Source organism: Haliaeetus leucocephalus, unplaced genomic scaffold (genome assembly GCF_000737465.1).
Source record: "Haliaeetus leucocephalus isolate CR32 unplaced genomic scaffold, Haliaeetus_leucocephalus-4.0 Scaffold752, whole genome shotgun sequence".
Taxonomy (NCBI): domain Eukaryota; kingdom Metazoa; phylum Chordata; class Aves; order Accipitriformes; family Accipitridae; genus Haliaeetus; species Haliaeetus leucocephalus.
Genome location: NW_010973188.1, coordinates 1,579,619 through 1,596,369, shown reverse-complemented (window position 1 = coordinate 1,596,369; position 16,751 = coordinate 1,579,619). Strand labels below are relative to the sequence as shown.

The 16,751-nt window shown below is 46.6% G+C and overlaps 1 protein-coding gene across 1 annotated transcript in view; it reads right to left on the bottom strand.

The window, feature by feature from the left end:
- MDGA1 (MAM domain containing glycosylphosphatidylinositol anchor 1) overlaps positions 1-16,751 on the bottom strand; it is a 142,022-nt gene that overhangs the window by 96,061 nt on the left and 29,210 nt on the right. The gene's annotated exons all lie outside the window — the stretch shown is intronic.

Sequence of the window (16,751 nt, the reverse complement as noted above, 5' to 3'; positions counted from 1 at the left end):
TGAACTGAGCACTTACTTTTTCCTCAAGATTAGTTAAGCTTCGAAGACTACTTTTTTTTTTTCTTTTTTTCATTCTTTTGGCATGACCAAAATGCTCTAAACCCAATCACCTGGGCAAAGGAAGTACTCAGATTTATGCTGGTTTAATTCACCAGCAGCACAGACCTAGGGCAGGCTGGGCTTGGGCAGTGGAGGAGATCTGCCTTTGAGGTCAGCCTGTACAAACTGGTGTCACCACAATGCACTGACCAAGCAGCAGTGACACAAGAGTGGACACAGGGCTAGTGGGCAGCAAGCTGCTCGGGCTCCACAACCTGCCACGGCCACCCAGCACTCAGGCAGCAGCACTGCACATGCAGCAAGCTTCTCCTTTTTTCACCTATTCTGTCTTTCCAGGGAGGTGGCACTTTGTTAAAATCATTATTAGTGTCCAAACTGTTGACTAACTGAAGTAACATGTATTTGAATAATATGATGGCAAAAACATGGACAAATCCCTCAGCCTCTCCTGTCCTCTCCCTCTGCAGGGCTCCCAACAATGTGCCTGCTATTGCTCGAGCATCATGGAATGATGAAGCCAACTGCCAAAGCTTCACTCATCAGTGACCTTGCCCTGCTTGGTTGGCAGAAGAGTCTTGTTGAACCCAGGAGAAAGCAGAAACCTATATATGTGCTTACACACATATGTGTATACAAACACACAAATATATATGGATATACATACAGAAATGTAAATACATTAAGTAAAACAGTGACTTATCAGGAGAAGACATCATGAATGCTTGTCAAGCAAACAGTGGCAGAGGAGTAATTCAGAAGCCTATATAACCTTTGCCAATACACCTTAATCCAAATGACAGTCTCTTGTGCTGTTTCAGCCCTCGGATCAGTCCTCTGCAGACCTGCCACCACACCTTTAACCTCACATGCACTGCAGAGCATCACTCACAGTGCCAACACCCAGGCTGTGATGCTGAAGAATCCCTGCTCTGTGATCAAGAGAGAGACCCTGTCCCTTCCCATCCTGAACCATATTCCCCCCCACCTCCAACCGGTGCTGCCTGCATTTCAGTGGGATCCTGGCACCCTGCAGCAGCAAAGCTCTCGTAACCTCTCTTCACAGTCTCTGGGCTGCATTTGCCAGCTGGTGGCTCTATTCTCCCTTTGCGAACATGACCTTGCTGCAAAAACTCATTTCCAGCCACCCCATGGAGAATCAGAATATTTGTCTGCAGCTCTAGCTCCCAGTTCAGTGTTTCCTTAAGTGGCTCTGCTGTACCCCACATGGTATACAATGCAAGTCTTTCAACTTACATTCTCTTCCCTTCGGCCATCCCACTTCCATAATTTCATCCGTCTTGTGTAACCCTTTCCTGCCATCTGCCTAAAGGTATTTCCACACGGGGATTTTCCACAGCAAAATCATAAGGTACAGTGGTACAGGATTAGACTGTTTTTGAGCAACTATTCTGGTGCCAAAATACCTTGTGGTAATTTGCTGGTGTCTCTCTGAGTTCGATAAAAATATTGTTTAAACTAATCCTTATTTGGCACTACTAAGCATTATATGGCACTAGTCTACAGCAAAACAACAGCCCTAGGGATAAGCTCTGCATTGTAATTTTGTCCTCTTCTCCCAAATTCTCCCTGGATCCACTGAGCTGCAATGAAGCTTACAAGCAAGAGCGTACACATCCAGCTTTGTTCATAGGTGTCTTAACTTGCTTGTGTTACCATTACTAATACGTTGCAGCTATATTCATTGGAAAAGGACATACTTTAAGTGAACCTCCACTGCTTAAGCTGTAACATCTCTCTTGCAATCACAGCACCAGGTCCCCAGCAGAACAGCCACCATTTTTTCCATGTCTTAAATCCCATATGAACCCAGATGTCTCAAAAGGGAGCTCAGAAAACCTGGGGTTATCTTGGAAAGAAAAGCACTCAGGTAGATGGCACAGGAGTCTAGGAAACTCTGCCTTTGGTTACAACTTGACATTAGTGAAATGGGGGCTGAGCAACGAACCAACCCAGCTCTTATGGGATTGCATTAAATCACAAGATGAGGCTCGGGAAGGTCTCTGTACCAAGCTCAGCCTGCCACAGCACACAAAGGCTGGGAAAGTCACCTCATGCCGTATTACAGATGGGCAGAGAGATTGTGAGGATTAATTGCACTTTTAATGTGCTTGAACAGAAAGACTACATTATTGTTTGACATCATCCCAGGTCTCCTGGAGGATTTCAGCATGCAGACAGTTTGTGCATTGCCAGCACAACAGGATGGCAGGACCGTGCCTGTCAGAGTGAACAGTTTCACAGAAGGCCCTTAGGAGGGAAACGAAAGGCCAGAGCACAAGGCCAGGTGCTGGAGATGAAGCATTAATCTCAGTCATTCTCAGCAGTGTTCCATGAAGAACAACCCTTGCACAGATACAACCTGCCCTGCGAAGTCCTGCTGGGGCAGAACCCCTCTCCTCAGGCTGGCAAACCCTGAAGCAGAGGTCCAAGGAAGACATCTGATGACCTTTATGGGGGAAGAGCAGACAGGTTGCTCCCAATCCTTTTTCCCCCCCAACATTTTGAGGGACAGACGCATCATCACTTCCATTCCACTTCCAGGTAAGAGAGCAACTTAGGGAAGGCTCCCAATACAAAGTCCTCCAGAGAAACTAGTCCAGCCAAATATTGAGTGCCAGATCCTTTACAAGGGAAAAAATTCAGACTCTGAACCTGCAGCACTAGGCCCTTCCTCAGGAAACGGCTGGCTTGCAATGCATTTGGCCTCTGCACTGATATTTCCTACTATGTTTTCACTTGATATATTTACACATTAAAAGAAAAGGAAATTGGAGTGGATAAAATAACTTTATTCCCAGTGTAGTATACTGTACAATGTTATTATTACCATAATCTACAAAGTTCATGAGACTCTTGGTGCTTAGAGGTTGCTAATACCATTAAAATGCAGAAAAGGAGAGAGAAATGGTCTTTTGGAGAGGACCGAGTAATCCGTATTTGGTTCACAGGTCTAACCATTCATCTTTTTGAGCCTCAGATCCCATTGCTACAATGGCAATGATGAGAGCTCTTTCACAGGGAGGGTGGTGAGTGAGAGATACTGCATTGAGACTCCCTCAGTCACAGTCAGCAACAGTAAGGGCAGGCTGCTCACCCCTTTTGCAGCACAGCATCAACTGCACTTTACTCCAGCCTTCTCAGCCAGCTAGCACTAGCCATCACCGTTAGACTCTGTCCCACCACCACCTTTGCCACCTGCACATGTCCTGCAGATGGCTTCAAGGACGAAGAACATTCATCTCCAAAGCTGCTGGCCCGATACCTGCAGCTACACACAGGGACACTGAATCCACCCACCTCTGCTACCACCCTCCTGCCGGGTGGGGAGAGAGAGAAGCTGCACCCGGAGCTTTCCCTCTTCCTCAGGCTTAATCTACCACCCTGCTTTGCAAGGCAAGTGATGTCCTCCCATACATCTCAGTTACACGGGAGCAAGGGGGGGGGGGCAATTGGCTGCTAATCTGCTGCTTAAACCCCTCAAGACCTGCCTGTCTCCTTCCCTCACCCTTCCCGTCCTGAGCAAGTGGCATGTAAGGGATGCATCTTGAAGGGAGTTCCCAGAAAGGGAAAAAATATATGGTGATTATGGAACACATGGGGTTGAATAAGCATTTCATTAAGGAAATCCACACGTGTCATTCCTTGCTGAACAGCCACTCTCAGTAACTGCTTGTCCATGGGTAGAATTTTCCTGCAGCACTGTTACGTTACAGACCCTGCACGGCAAAGCGCCCAGGGAGCATCTCAGGCCTTGAAGTCACTGCTTTAATTAGCATTTTAACTTGTCTGTTCATGCAATGAACAACTCTGCTTGAAGAGCAGGGGCACACAAACATGAAGACCTTTAAGGAAGGGGTCATGTCCCCTTAGCAGAGCACAAACAGAAGCCAGCACCATAAGTAAAGGGAAGAGACATGCTAGCAACACTCAGCAGGAGAGAGGAAGGTCTAGTAGGATGGGAAGGGTCTGCAAGGGACAGCATCCTGGCAGTCAAACAAAACACCCTGCTCATGCCAGCTCTGGGAGGGGATGGCAGCAGCCTCAGCGTGTGCTCCACCACTATTCAGCTGGTCTCATTGATTGCTCCACTGTGGATGAAGACCACATGTTTTGCTGAAACTTTCGACAAAACAAATTAACCAGTCCAGCTCCAGCCCACAATGCAGGGCATGATATCGATGGGCCATTTGAAAAGGAAAATTCAGTCCAGCTTGCAGATGATTATGGCAATAATAATACACAATCAGTGTCCATTAACACTGTCAGCAGGACTGTGGATCAATAGTGTATTAATGGCCGAAGAAAGACCGCCTGTACCTATCAGCAGTTAAGACCAGTACAACAGCAGAGGGAGGGGAGATAGTAGTGGGTGGGTGTAACTGAGCTCAGGCACTGGATGTCTTTGCGCAGCCTGCCCAGGGGAACCCGTCACCACCACTTTCTGAACACGTTCCCTGACTGCTTGCTTGGGGACCTCCTCCTCCTCCGCACCTCAGCCGCTTCAGCCTCTTTGCCCAGCACAACGGCAAAGGGTGCACAGACCCTGCAGGGAACTTTCCCAGCTGAAGCTGCCTGGTACAGCTCAGCCTGATTAGGCTCCAACTTTTAACACAAGGCCAGGCTAGTCCCATAGCAGAGAGGCAGGCAATGCACAAACTCCCAGGGACAGCTGAGGAGCAAAGCACATCCATGATCCCGGGTCTCCTCCCACTCCTGGGACTTCTCTCTTGCCCAGACTCCTCCTGTTGACTCTTCCAACACGGTGTGCTGTCTGTGCAGCTCTGTGCTACCATAAGGCTGCCCTAAAGTAAAAGCCATCAGGAAGCCCTCCCTGCATGCTGATGCTAAGGGTTACAACCCCAAACAAGACAAATCTCCACTGAGGCTCTTTTGCTCCCATGCATCAGTGTTCTCACTGCAGCCCAAACCATGTACGCTCGGGAAAAAAAAAAAAATCTGCTTACTGTACTCCTGGCCTAAATTTGCAGCAGGGAACATGTCATCTTTCAGTAGCAAAATGTCTCTGACTCCTTTGGTATTTGTACACTGATCATGACTAAAACACAAGCATCAATACACCCACAAAAGAAACACAGCCACTTCCGAGATATGCAAAGCAACCATGTCTAACCCCGTGTAACACTCCATAGCACTCTTGAGCAAGAAGAGAAAAATATGGTTTTCAATGGGATGTGCACAGAGAAATGAGAGAGTTGTGGAAAGTAATCATAGAGCATGAAAACTTAGCTACTTAAAATAGCATGGGATTTTTTTTTACTTGGAAGAGACCAAGACTACATCTTTACATCTCTGGCTGATTGCATCTCCAGAAACAGAGTTTCCTTTTGCAAAGCTCAGTCAGATGATTTGCACGGTCTTAAAATAACTTTTTGCTTAATCAATGTCACTTCCTTGAAGCATCTCTATAATTTTGTTTCTTTTAGAAAACAGCAGCAACAAAATCATGTGAGATGTTATGAATAGCAGGTACACCCCCCAGTGACTGCAACAGCTGCTCCCGAGACCTTCATTCAATTTAAAACTAAAGAGGTTATTTTGTGCTTTAGTAAAGTATCAGAGTCACCAGATCATTATTGACCTCCCCTCCAATCTGCAGCTCCATCACCTGCAGCAGCTCACTAGTTTTCCTAGGTGTTCCCAAAATTTTCTTACATAGGTCTACCTAACTGCAGAGTATCAAGCAGCAGAGCAAAATCGATTGGCAACTTTCTTTGATAGGAATCAAGTTGACAGATGTTACACACACAACATTACAGTGGCATACTCTGGATCACTGCCTAACTCATATGCCTGACTGGAATTTGTACAGATGACTCAATGCCAGCAATATGAAGTAGGTTGTCTTAAAATCTTTAGGGGCTCCAGATATGGTGGCAGTCAGAGCCCGCAGCTCAGAGATACTGTCCTGGAAGCTTCCAGCTTTGGTTAGGAAATGAAAAAAAGCATGTCTGTCTCATAACAGCCATAAAAGAGACTTTATCATCTTTCCCAACCCACTTCCCACTGTGCCAGCTTCAGAGCCTGAGCTGTATCTGTAAATCTTGCTGCAAAACCCAATGAGCCACAAAGCTACACTCAGGCGAGGTGATCCTGCCAAGCTAAGTGCTCAAAGCATTGCACTTAAAATCCCATTGCTTGTGTGGTTGCTACTTAAAGCTCCTAAGCATTTTAGAGGAAAACACAAATGAGGCAAGCAGCTTGGGGGAGAACTCAGGCATCGTCTATTCTAGAGACCACCGACAGACTGACTTGTTTGTCAGTTTGTAGAATACCCCAAAATGAAACAGTCCTGTCAGAGAAAAGAGGGCTACAAAGAGAGGAACTCAACTGCATATGGGCAGTACTGACTCTCGCTTATCCTGCCTATGTGCTGCAGGAACAGTCCCAGTCCCCACAGGACAGGCCAGCACCAGACTCCTTGGCAGGTTTGGTCCCTTGCCTCCTTATGGAAACTTCCACCAGGTCTCCAGTCCCCTGAGTCAATCTCTAGCTGCTCCATGCATCCACCACCCTCTGAAGGGGAATGAACAGTTAGAGGCATCCAGAAAGCCTGCTGACACTCTGGCCTTTACAAGCCCTTGTGCTCTCAGCTTTCAGCATGCTCATCACCAGGAGCCTCCGAGCAGCCAGTTTGCAGGAGAGCCAAGGGTGGCTCAGTGGAGATGCAAGTCAGCTGCTCTTCATGCATCTCACACTTCTGCTTTCCCTTTTTGCTCCTCTGTTGCAGCATGCAGGAGCCACTGAAGCTACACATCCCTATTCAACCAGGAAAACTGCCTTTCACAGGCATGCTGCAGCTTGTCAGCACAGGTAGCAAAGCCCAACAGGTGATGTCCCCAGGATCTGCAGCTAATAACTTTTGCAGGCAAATGGGCTTTGCTCAAATGGTCCCAAGGGTTTTACCTCTCTCCTCTTTCCCCTGAATTCCAGATCAACTCATTCGCAAAGTCACCATTGGCGCTGCTTGTTCCACTTCCTTTCCCTTTTTATACTTTAAGCCACTTTGGTACAACAGTGACTCTTCAACAAAGAGGTCCGTGTGCACAGATCTATAAACCAGCGTACTTTGAAACTCAGCTGTTGTTTCATTGCTGGACCATTTAACATAGGAGATGAAAGGAGAACACAACATAGAAACTTCATCTCTTCAAAAGAGAGAAAAAAATGTCAATTTGCTAATCATCTGTCAACTAGATTAGCAGCAAAGGTGCATGAACTCTAATCAATGAATAACTACAGGCTCCTGTTCATATCAAAAGGGAAAAAAAAAAAATATCAGGCAACAACTATGGCTCCTGAATCATGAAAAATAAGGAAAGGCAGAGGAAGTGGTTTCAAACTGGGTTTCCTGGCTGGCAGGGTGCTCCAGACTGCTGGTGAGGACACCACTGAAGTCACACGTATGTGCTAAAACCCATCCCTGGAAACACAGGGAGAGAGACAGATTTAAGCTCCAAGTATACTAAAAACAATAGAGAAGAAAAATAACAAAACCCAAACCAGCATGCAATCAGAGTACACTAACACAAGCTGGGTAGGAATAGAAGTACTTCCACGAAACTCCAACTGGTGCTGTTCAAAATGCTAAATCCTGAGGCCCAAATTCTTCAATACCGAGGTGGAAACTGGGATCTGGTGAGCAGGAGAAGGGTTGGCAGAGAAGAGCTGTCGGAGGAGAGGACTTCTCTCTACATGGAGAACCAAAGCAGATGTTGTACGCTCAGGGCTGCTAACCCCAGAAGGTGGGCGCATGGCTGTGGGGTTAGCAAAGCAAGGCACTTGGAGCTTTGACCAGCCGGTGCCCCAGCTCTCCTGCAGACCTCCCTGTCCACGTGACCGAAGCAGCTCCACTATTGTCAGACAAGCTCCTGCAGAGGCACAGAGCTCGGCGCAGACCATAAAGCCCATCTGAGAAGTTGGGTAAACACTCAGGCACTGAATCTATGCTAAATTCTCACCTGTCACGGCTCCGCTGCTTCCAGGGCCTCATCTAGCCGGCTCGGAGGGAGCTGGGGATGCAAGGGCAATCACACCATGATGGCAGTGCAAACATTCCCTCCGTGCAGGAGAGGAAAGATTCAACAAATGGCCATGTTTACCTGCTGCTATACCCAAGCCTCCACAGAAAGCGAAAGGCTATTTCAATTGTGAAACAGAGTGGAGGGGGGTGTGGGGGAAATCACTGTAGGAGCCAGAGGGTGACAAGAGCCACAAGAAAGAGACTGAAATAAAATTTCACTAAAAACCTGTTTTGTTCTTGCCATAGTTAGAAAGAGCTGGAAATACAAATTCTACCCTTAATTCAAGTATCTAAAATCCAATTTTACTACTGAAAAGTGGCAGGCAGCAGGGACTCCTCTCTGTCCAAAGCTCTATGCACAGTGGTACCCATCCCACAGGCACCCTAGGTCCCTGCAGCAAAGTCAATTCCCAGGGGATGAAAGCACCATGGCTGCACAAGATCAGTTCTTAGCCCCAAGCCACTTGGTAGGGGACAGGCAACTGTGGCACAAACCCCAGCACAACCACTCACTGGCAACCCTGGCAGAGATGCCAAGGACCCAGGGGACAGCAGAGACTTGGCACCCCTCTGTCAGGTGCTTATCTGCTCCCAGCAAGAGCAGGATTAGAGGCAGGGATGCTGCTGGTGATACAGCCCCTGGGCAGAAAGAAGCTTTTGCGCTCAAATAGGTTCCCATACAGTCCCTCAAAAAAACACTGATGCTTTTATTCCCCAAGAAGTGCTGTTAGGTCAGGAAATGCTGTTATTGTGTGCTGCCAGCTGGGGAAGATAAAGAAATGAAATGACTTGTGCATCGTTGGGTGGGAAGCCTGAAGTGCATAGCCCGGGATCAATCCATACCTAATTCCAGTCTAGTGCCTTACAATGCAAAGGCCAAACTTTAGCCTCCAACACTGCCTAATACAGTACTAAAAATTCACAGTCACAGGGAATGGAGGAAGAAAACTTTCTGGGCAACACAGAAGGGTTTGCTCAAGAAAAACTGTTTTCCTCTGGATTTTCTCCCATATCCCTTTTTGCCAGCACAAGGAACTTGAGCAGGAAAATTACTGCCAGCAAGGAAAACGACCTAGAAAGGGAAAGCAAATACAACAGCTCAACTCCACCCCAAAGGAAGAGAGAGACCACTGAAAGGAAGCGCCAGCAAAACTGAGGCAACAGGGGCTGCGTGACACCCCTGGAAATCAAGCCAAGTAACGTTTTATCTTGACAGCATCCTTTACAGCCCTGCAGTGCCTTTGGTGTGAAGAGTCCTAGGAAGTCCCCAGTTCTTTCCCTCTCGAGTACCAATAATTAATAACCACAACCTGGCAGACAAGCGAGCAATTCCCTCTGGTTCTGATAAGAGGAGCTGACATCTCTCTAACCCCAGCCACCTCCATTGTTTTATTCTCTTTGTTTATTGATCCTTTTATGCACAAAATGCAAATTGACATTTAATAATTCAGCCGAGTTAATGGTGCTTAAATATTAAAAGGCTTTTCTCTTTTAATTAGCTGCAGCAAAATAGGCAACAAAGGAGTGCTAGATAGATGCCATTTAAAATGCTCTCGTCCAAGTTCCTTGGCATTTTTCTAGGGACAGGAAAGAACAGTTCAAGGGAAATTTTGTACAAGTCTCCCACTCTCACCAGGAAGGTAACTAACCCATAGAAGCGTTTCCAGAGGCTTTGATTCATAGACCATATTCATCTCTCTCAGCTCTTTGTTTTCTCTCCCTTCTGCTCTTCTAATAAAGACAGAGGGGAAGGGAAGGAGGGACAGAGGGTAGAAGAAAAATCCTTCCCATAAGAAGTGCCATCAGTGGTGGCCGGCACCCACATAACACAATGCAGACACGGATGCAGAAGCCTTTTGATACGTCATTGCAAGACCTGCAACCAGGTGAAAAAAGGAAAAAGTACACACAGCTAATTGAAGAGTTACAAACAGCACAGAATTCTGGCAATTATTCCCTGGAGCACGAATAACTAATCCAGGAAATTAATTTTAGATTATACTGAAGAAAAAAAAAAATCCAGATGTAGCACGGTAAGGGCACTTATTTCTCTTCTGCTCATTATGCCAAGGGTTGAGAATGAGAAGGAAAATACACAATATCTTTAAACCTCAGTTTCATCTCAGCTGGAGCTGATGGCAGTAATACATCTTAGTCATAATGTTGCTGGTGCATGGCATCACTACTGCAAAGAGTTGGTATTATTTGGGGTGTTCTAAGTGTGCATGCCTCCTGTCTTAATTAGTGCTCATTTTAAGTCCTGGATTGGTTTGAGTTTGGGATAATAATCTCCCACCTGACCCAGAGCAGAACCATGTAGTCACAATAATTAGATATAGTAACTGTTAATAACTTAGTTTAATTACAACCTATTTTCTTCAAATTTAGCCTAGACATAAGACTTCAATGCATTCTAATTACATGCCACATTTGAAGAGCCTGTGCTATTACATTATTAATTCCAGACAAAGAAAGAGACTGACAAACACCAAATTCCTTACTGAGGATACTTAAAAAAAAATAATCATAATTCAAGCCAATTAATAGACTGACTCTCTGCAAATTCATTCTTCCAGTTAGGACTAAACACTGTCAATCTGTAGAGGGTAAGCTGCATTTTTCACACAGAGAGATCAAATTCCTGGTTTATGTGCAAAGTTGAGTTCATCCCTAACAGCAGAGCTGCTAGTTGCATGTCGACGAAACGCTGAAGTCACCGCTCTGAAGCTGCCAGGCAGGACATCATGGCAAAGGGTGTCCCCACGATGCAATGGCACCCAAGGACTTCAGGATCATGGGAGAGGGCTGAGCCAGTCCTCCGGCCCAGAAGGGGTGTGCAACGCAGCGTTGTTCACAACCAGCATCCCTCCATGCACACAGGAGGGGGCAGTGGTGCGCATACCAGAGTCAGCCCATTACGCTTTTGTGACTGATTTTAGGGTGGGGAAATTCGGATGCAGGAACTGCTACGTTATCTCCCCTTGCACACAAATGCTAGAAGAGGGTCTTTTGCAACCCTCTTAGACTCGGGGTACCCCCTGCCAGTTGCTTTGGCAGAACACGGGGAACCCCTCAGGCTCTGCACACAGGGAGCTTTTTCTGTCACTCCCCATCTGCCACATGCTTCTCATGCAGTGAAATATTCTTGACACCATAACAAACAGTTTGCATTGTTTCCCTTTAACAGATTATCAGTCTACTCCTCTCCAGCTGTGCAGCACATCTGGCCACAGTGCCTTTCCTGGGCAGGCACTCCTCAGCCCAATATTCTGCTTAGTGTTGCTCAGGAGACTTAAGAGGGGATGGGGGAGTAAATACCCAGTGCACAAGTTGCATCTCCAGGAGTTTTCAGAGGCAGTAAAACACAAACGTGCTTCCAGCCTCTTCAGCACTGAGTCACCAGCTTTGGCCTTCTGTAGTCTGCCTTCCACCTGCAGCTATTCTCAGTCAGAGAGGGCCACTCTCTGGATTTACGTATGATTAACTAACACAGTACTGCAAGGCTGTTCCCGCAAATGAGATGGGCTTTTGGCCACTACTACAAAGATCTCTCCTCAACCACAAGTGCCAGCTGTTGGTCGCAGGAGCATCCCCCAACCCCTGCAAAATGAGAGTAGCTCTGACATTGCTGCATGCTGGCTACATTGATGGAGTTCATTCTGAGAAACAGCTGCAGCAGCTCAAACAATTAATCTGTTTGGGGGAAGAAGAGGACAAAAAGAGGAGGAAAGGAAAACGGACCAGTAAAGAGTTTTGCAAAAAAAAAAATCTGATTACAACTGAAACACAGGCAAGGAGAAGCAAGGCAGGCTGATGCTGGCTTGCCTGTTCCCTGGTGAGAGACTGATAGCAATGAACTTGGGAGCAAAAGTTCCACAAAGCAAGGTTATGAATTTTATTACTCTGCATCTGTGCGGAATCAAAAGATAGTCTGAAACACCAGAGACTTGCAGAGGAAATTGGGGAAGCACTAATGCACATGGGATGGTGTTTAAAATAATTTCTGAGCTGGCTGACTGCACAGGGGGAAGGGACAGAGATTAATTCTCTACCCGAGACCATGCATTTGTGCAAACATTGTTGAGCAGCTTGTTCAACAGGGGATTCGGGGACTAATGCAGCCGTATCAAAGCAGCCAGGGTCTAGCTGACAGCCTCACAAAGGAAGTAAGATGATCTTTGACACTAAGGAAATAAAGCTGACAGGCACCAGCCTCAAAGCCTAAGCGTGTCTGAAGAGGAAAGCTCTTTAAAGACTTCTGTTCTCAAACTCTCTTCTGCAAGAGAAATGGCTTTGGCCTACTTAGGCAAGGCCAAGGGCAGGCTGAGACCTCAGCATATTTTAAAATCACTTATCCTCAGCTCCATTTGATGTTCTCTTGATATTAGTAAGAAATTTCATTTTATTTAAAACACTCCTGGGCCTTTGGCTGTTTGTGGAATGACATAGAGTAGCCCATCCCACAGAGAACAGAACAGTCCCCTGGTTTGTGAAGGGGACAGGAGGAAAGCAAAGTCTCAAACCCACCTCCTTTCTTAAAGACCTCAACCAACCTGGCCTGTTACAGAACACCCTTGGACAAATTAACACAAAACTAGACAGTGGGTTTCCCATTTAAAAGAAAAAAGTGTTTGTAGAGGGAAAGAGGCACAGTTTCTGAAAATAGGCACTTACTTTAACAACAGTGTGCAAACTTGAACTGCCATCCCCTAGATAAGCAAGTCCCTTGTGCTGCCCATCAGGCAAGGAATTGGTTTACCTTCTAAAAGCTAGTTTTGCCCCCAGTTTCAGCCTGCTCCAATTTTGCACAAAGGGGAAAGACTCCAGATCTGGTTATGCCCCAGAGGAGCATATCTCTGCAGCAGCCCACCACACTGATGGCTGACAGGGACTGTGGAACTATTTCCCAGTGTTTGTCCCACAAGACACGTCATCAATTACTGAGGCACCACCAGTTTGTTTCACTGAGATGGGCAGCACGTCTATCTTGGGGCATTTCAAAGCCCAATGTGACAAAAGATGGCTTCTATTATAAATTACATTGGGGAAACAACCAAGAACCATTTGCGTCTTGCAGATCGCTGCTGCTAATCTTCATCTGGAGGGACACAAGCTGGCCTGGACAAGCTTATGAAATTGGCTGGGGAAAAAAGAAGTCATCATTCTCCTTACTCCAGCAATGGGTCCAACCAAGGCTGTTCCTCCTCCCACAGGCCAACAAGCATGTGTACTTCTGAACACCCGAAAATGAGCCACTCTGTCACATATTACAGTCACCACACCTTCAAACTCTCCCTGTTTGATCATGTCCTAAAGTTCAGTTATCAGCCACGTGCTTTCCCTGTTGCTGCCTGCCAAGCAGAGGGGCAGGGAGCCAACTGAAGTAGCTGGGGAGCTACTCATTAAACACCAAAGGATTTCCCCTGCAGCAGCAGAAATATTCCAAACCACCAGCCACCATCGAGCATTGACAGCAAACAGCTCTTCAGGACCCTGTTAACCCCAAAGTTTTTCAGCCAAACTACCCCAGCTCCACCCAGGAGACACGGCAACCTGTATTTTTGCTCAATGACATGGACCTAATGGTCTTCAGTTCACAGCCTTTACCCTCTACCACTCTCACAAATCACTGCTCAACTGTGACACCAAGGAAGTCACAGAGTGGGAGGGAAACCCAGAAACTGAGAATAATCTTCAATGAGCCCTAGTCAGTAATTGACTTGATGTGTGACCTTGGGCAAGCAAGTTCTCCCCTTGGTGTATCTTTGTCTCCTCATGTGTCATTTGAATAATTGCACTACCGTGTCATGCAGGGTACTTTAAAGCTTATTGTTTATACAACTTTTTGAAGATGCAAAACACCACGTAAGTGCTAAGTATTACTGCAGTTATTACCTTCCTCACAGGGGGGTTATGAAGCTTTGTAATTAATGTTTGTAAAACAAACCTCTGTCACTGGATGACATGTGCTAGAGAAGTGCAAAGGATTAATATCCTCAGTAATCTGATGTGGGTTTTACTGTTCTTTGCAACACTTAATAAAAAATAATTAAAAACAAACCTAAGCTGATACTGATAGGAAGGATGAGGAGGCAGGGCCGGATGCATGTGGGGACAGACTGCTCTCCATTAATTAAGCCCCGTACCATCAGTCTCCCAGACAGTGCCAAGTATTTTCTTGCTCCTGGTGATAATCACGCATTAAACTTAAAGCTGATTTTGGGTAACTGGAACTCTTGAGCAACACAGAAAGACTCGCACTGCAGTCAGGAATACCAAACACAGCCAAAGCAGCACAGCTCTGAGCCCACAACCCTTTACACAGCAACTGCTGCCTGGGGAACTGGATAGGCAGAGAGCAAACAGGTGCACGTATGCTCAGGGACCCCACAAGCACCTAGAAGGGAGCCGAAAAAAAAGCTGGAAACCCACCCACAGGGCCCCACTCCCATACATCCCAAGTCCTGGTCTCCAGTCACTAGCCTGGAGTAGAGAAATATCACTCCTTTGGCAGTGCAGGATTCAAGTCCCCTGGAGCACAGGCAGCTACCAGTCCTATGTATCGAGAGCCACTAGCTCAGTGGCTCTGTAAAAATACATACCAACAGCTTAATACTTCTTCAGGATGAGAAGCGTGGTTGCTGAAATGTTTTGCAGTACAGCTACTTCCAAGAGCAACTAAGACGGAGAAGCCTTTGGAGAGTTTCTTGGAGAACAATTACCACCAGAGAAGGAAAACTGCTGGCAATTGCTTCAGTTGCTTGAGTACCAGCTTTCTCCCCAGCACAGCAGATGCAGACAGAGGACTCCCCTCCCAATACCCCTGTACATGCATTAAACAAAACAGCCCTCCAGATGCTCCATGTGACTGAGTTCCCACCACCCTGTGTCCTTGTACTGGGGAGTAGGGGCATGGACTATCCTGCCTTTACACACACAGGTTGCAACAGTAGCTCCCTGGCAGACTCCAACATGGAGAGCATGTCCAAGCCCTGCAGATTTTTTGTGCAACTGTTAATTAGGCTTCACTCTTATTTACTGCATTTGCCCACATGGTTTCTTCTGATGCGAATTCTCTTTGGTTAATGCCAAAGTGATAAAAGAAATTCTGTTTTTTCCCTGTGTACATGCATACAGATATACCAACACTTTCCATAGGCAAATGGACCAACAGCAAAACTCAGATGAGCTACAGAAAGAGCTGAAGGAGCCACACGTATTACAGACAGAAGAGTCCCATGGTACTTGCCAGGTCATCTGCAAGCCTTCCCTACAGCCTGCTCCACAGTGATGAGCCTGATGAAGCTTTAAAATGTCCCCAGAGAAGCATCTCCACAGCTGCTTTCATGTTTGCAACAAGGAACTTGTTCTGGCATTCAGCCCAAGTTATGCCCACAGACAGGGTTTTAAGACAGGGTGGGAAAACAGCACCCAAAGCACCTGTCTTGTAGCAGGCTTGCCATCTTTTTGTTTATCACTTGAAGGCATGCGGCAAGGGGATCTGAGCTCACATCAGGTATTACAGTAATAGGTGTGATTATCGACAATCTTGGTTGGGCCTGATACACCACCACAGCAAGGAAGACACACATCCTCTCTCTTTAGAGGGCTTCAAGTGATGATGGGAAGCAGACTACACCACCACAAAAGAGACAACAGCCACTCGAGGAGTCCATGGGATGGGGTGGGAGCATGAGAAGCTAAACAAACACCCTTCTTCACATAAGGGGCTCCACTTAATACTCGCTTTTAAATCCTGAGAAACCACTTCCCCTCTACACTGACTCACTGGAGGCTCAAAAGGAATACAAAATGTGTGTGGCGCTATGCAGTAGTAACATCCCTTCTCTCTGCCCAGTGCAAAAGAACAAGCCAAACATCCCCTCACCATCTTCAGTTTTACAGGGGAGAAGTTGGAGGATGCTCTGCTAATCCTTGCTATACATGACCGATAAGGGCAAAGGATTAGCATCACCAGCTGCTCTGCTAGAAAGTGCAACATGGAAAATTGGATGCATATATGCAGCATGGAGCCATTAGGAAGAACTGCCTCAAACACCTCCCCCTCCCCATATTGCAGTTCATAATTCCCCATGTCATGCCCACTGCACTCTGCTTCAACACAGCCTTCATCTCTTGTCTCCTCTGCAACCTGTTACTCCAAGAGCCATCTCCACCACTGAAACACAAGCAACACCCTTTTCCCATCTGCACTGCTGTAGAGTGTGTTACTCTCATCAAAACCAACCAGGGCAGCTGGTGCACACTGCAGAACAAGTAGAGAATTCAGCACCTTCTGCAGCTTGCCCTTAGCAGATGGGAGATGCCAGACACCCCAGCTGTGAGAATTTGCTTTACCTCACGTTTAGCTATCATTTCTAATATCAAAAAGACTTTATAAGTACACAGGTGGGGGAAGGGGGCTGCTTCCATAAACAATAAAACGCAGCTTCCTCTGAGGTGGAACATAGCTGGTTAACAGGGCTTAGGAACATTATCTAATTGCTCAGTCTAGAAAGGGAAAAGCAATCTAAACTGATCTGAAGCTTCAGAGGGAATTAGGGAAGCAGAATATAATTACCTAAGTTGGAATTTGGCCAGAACTTGGGGGGGGGGGGGGGGCGTCGGG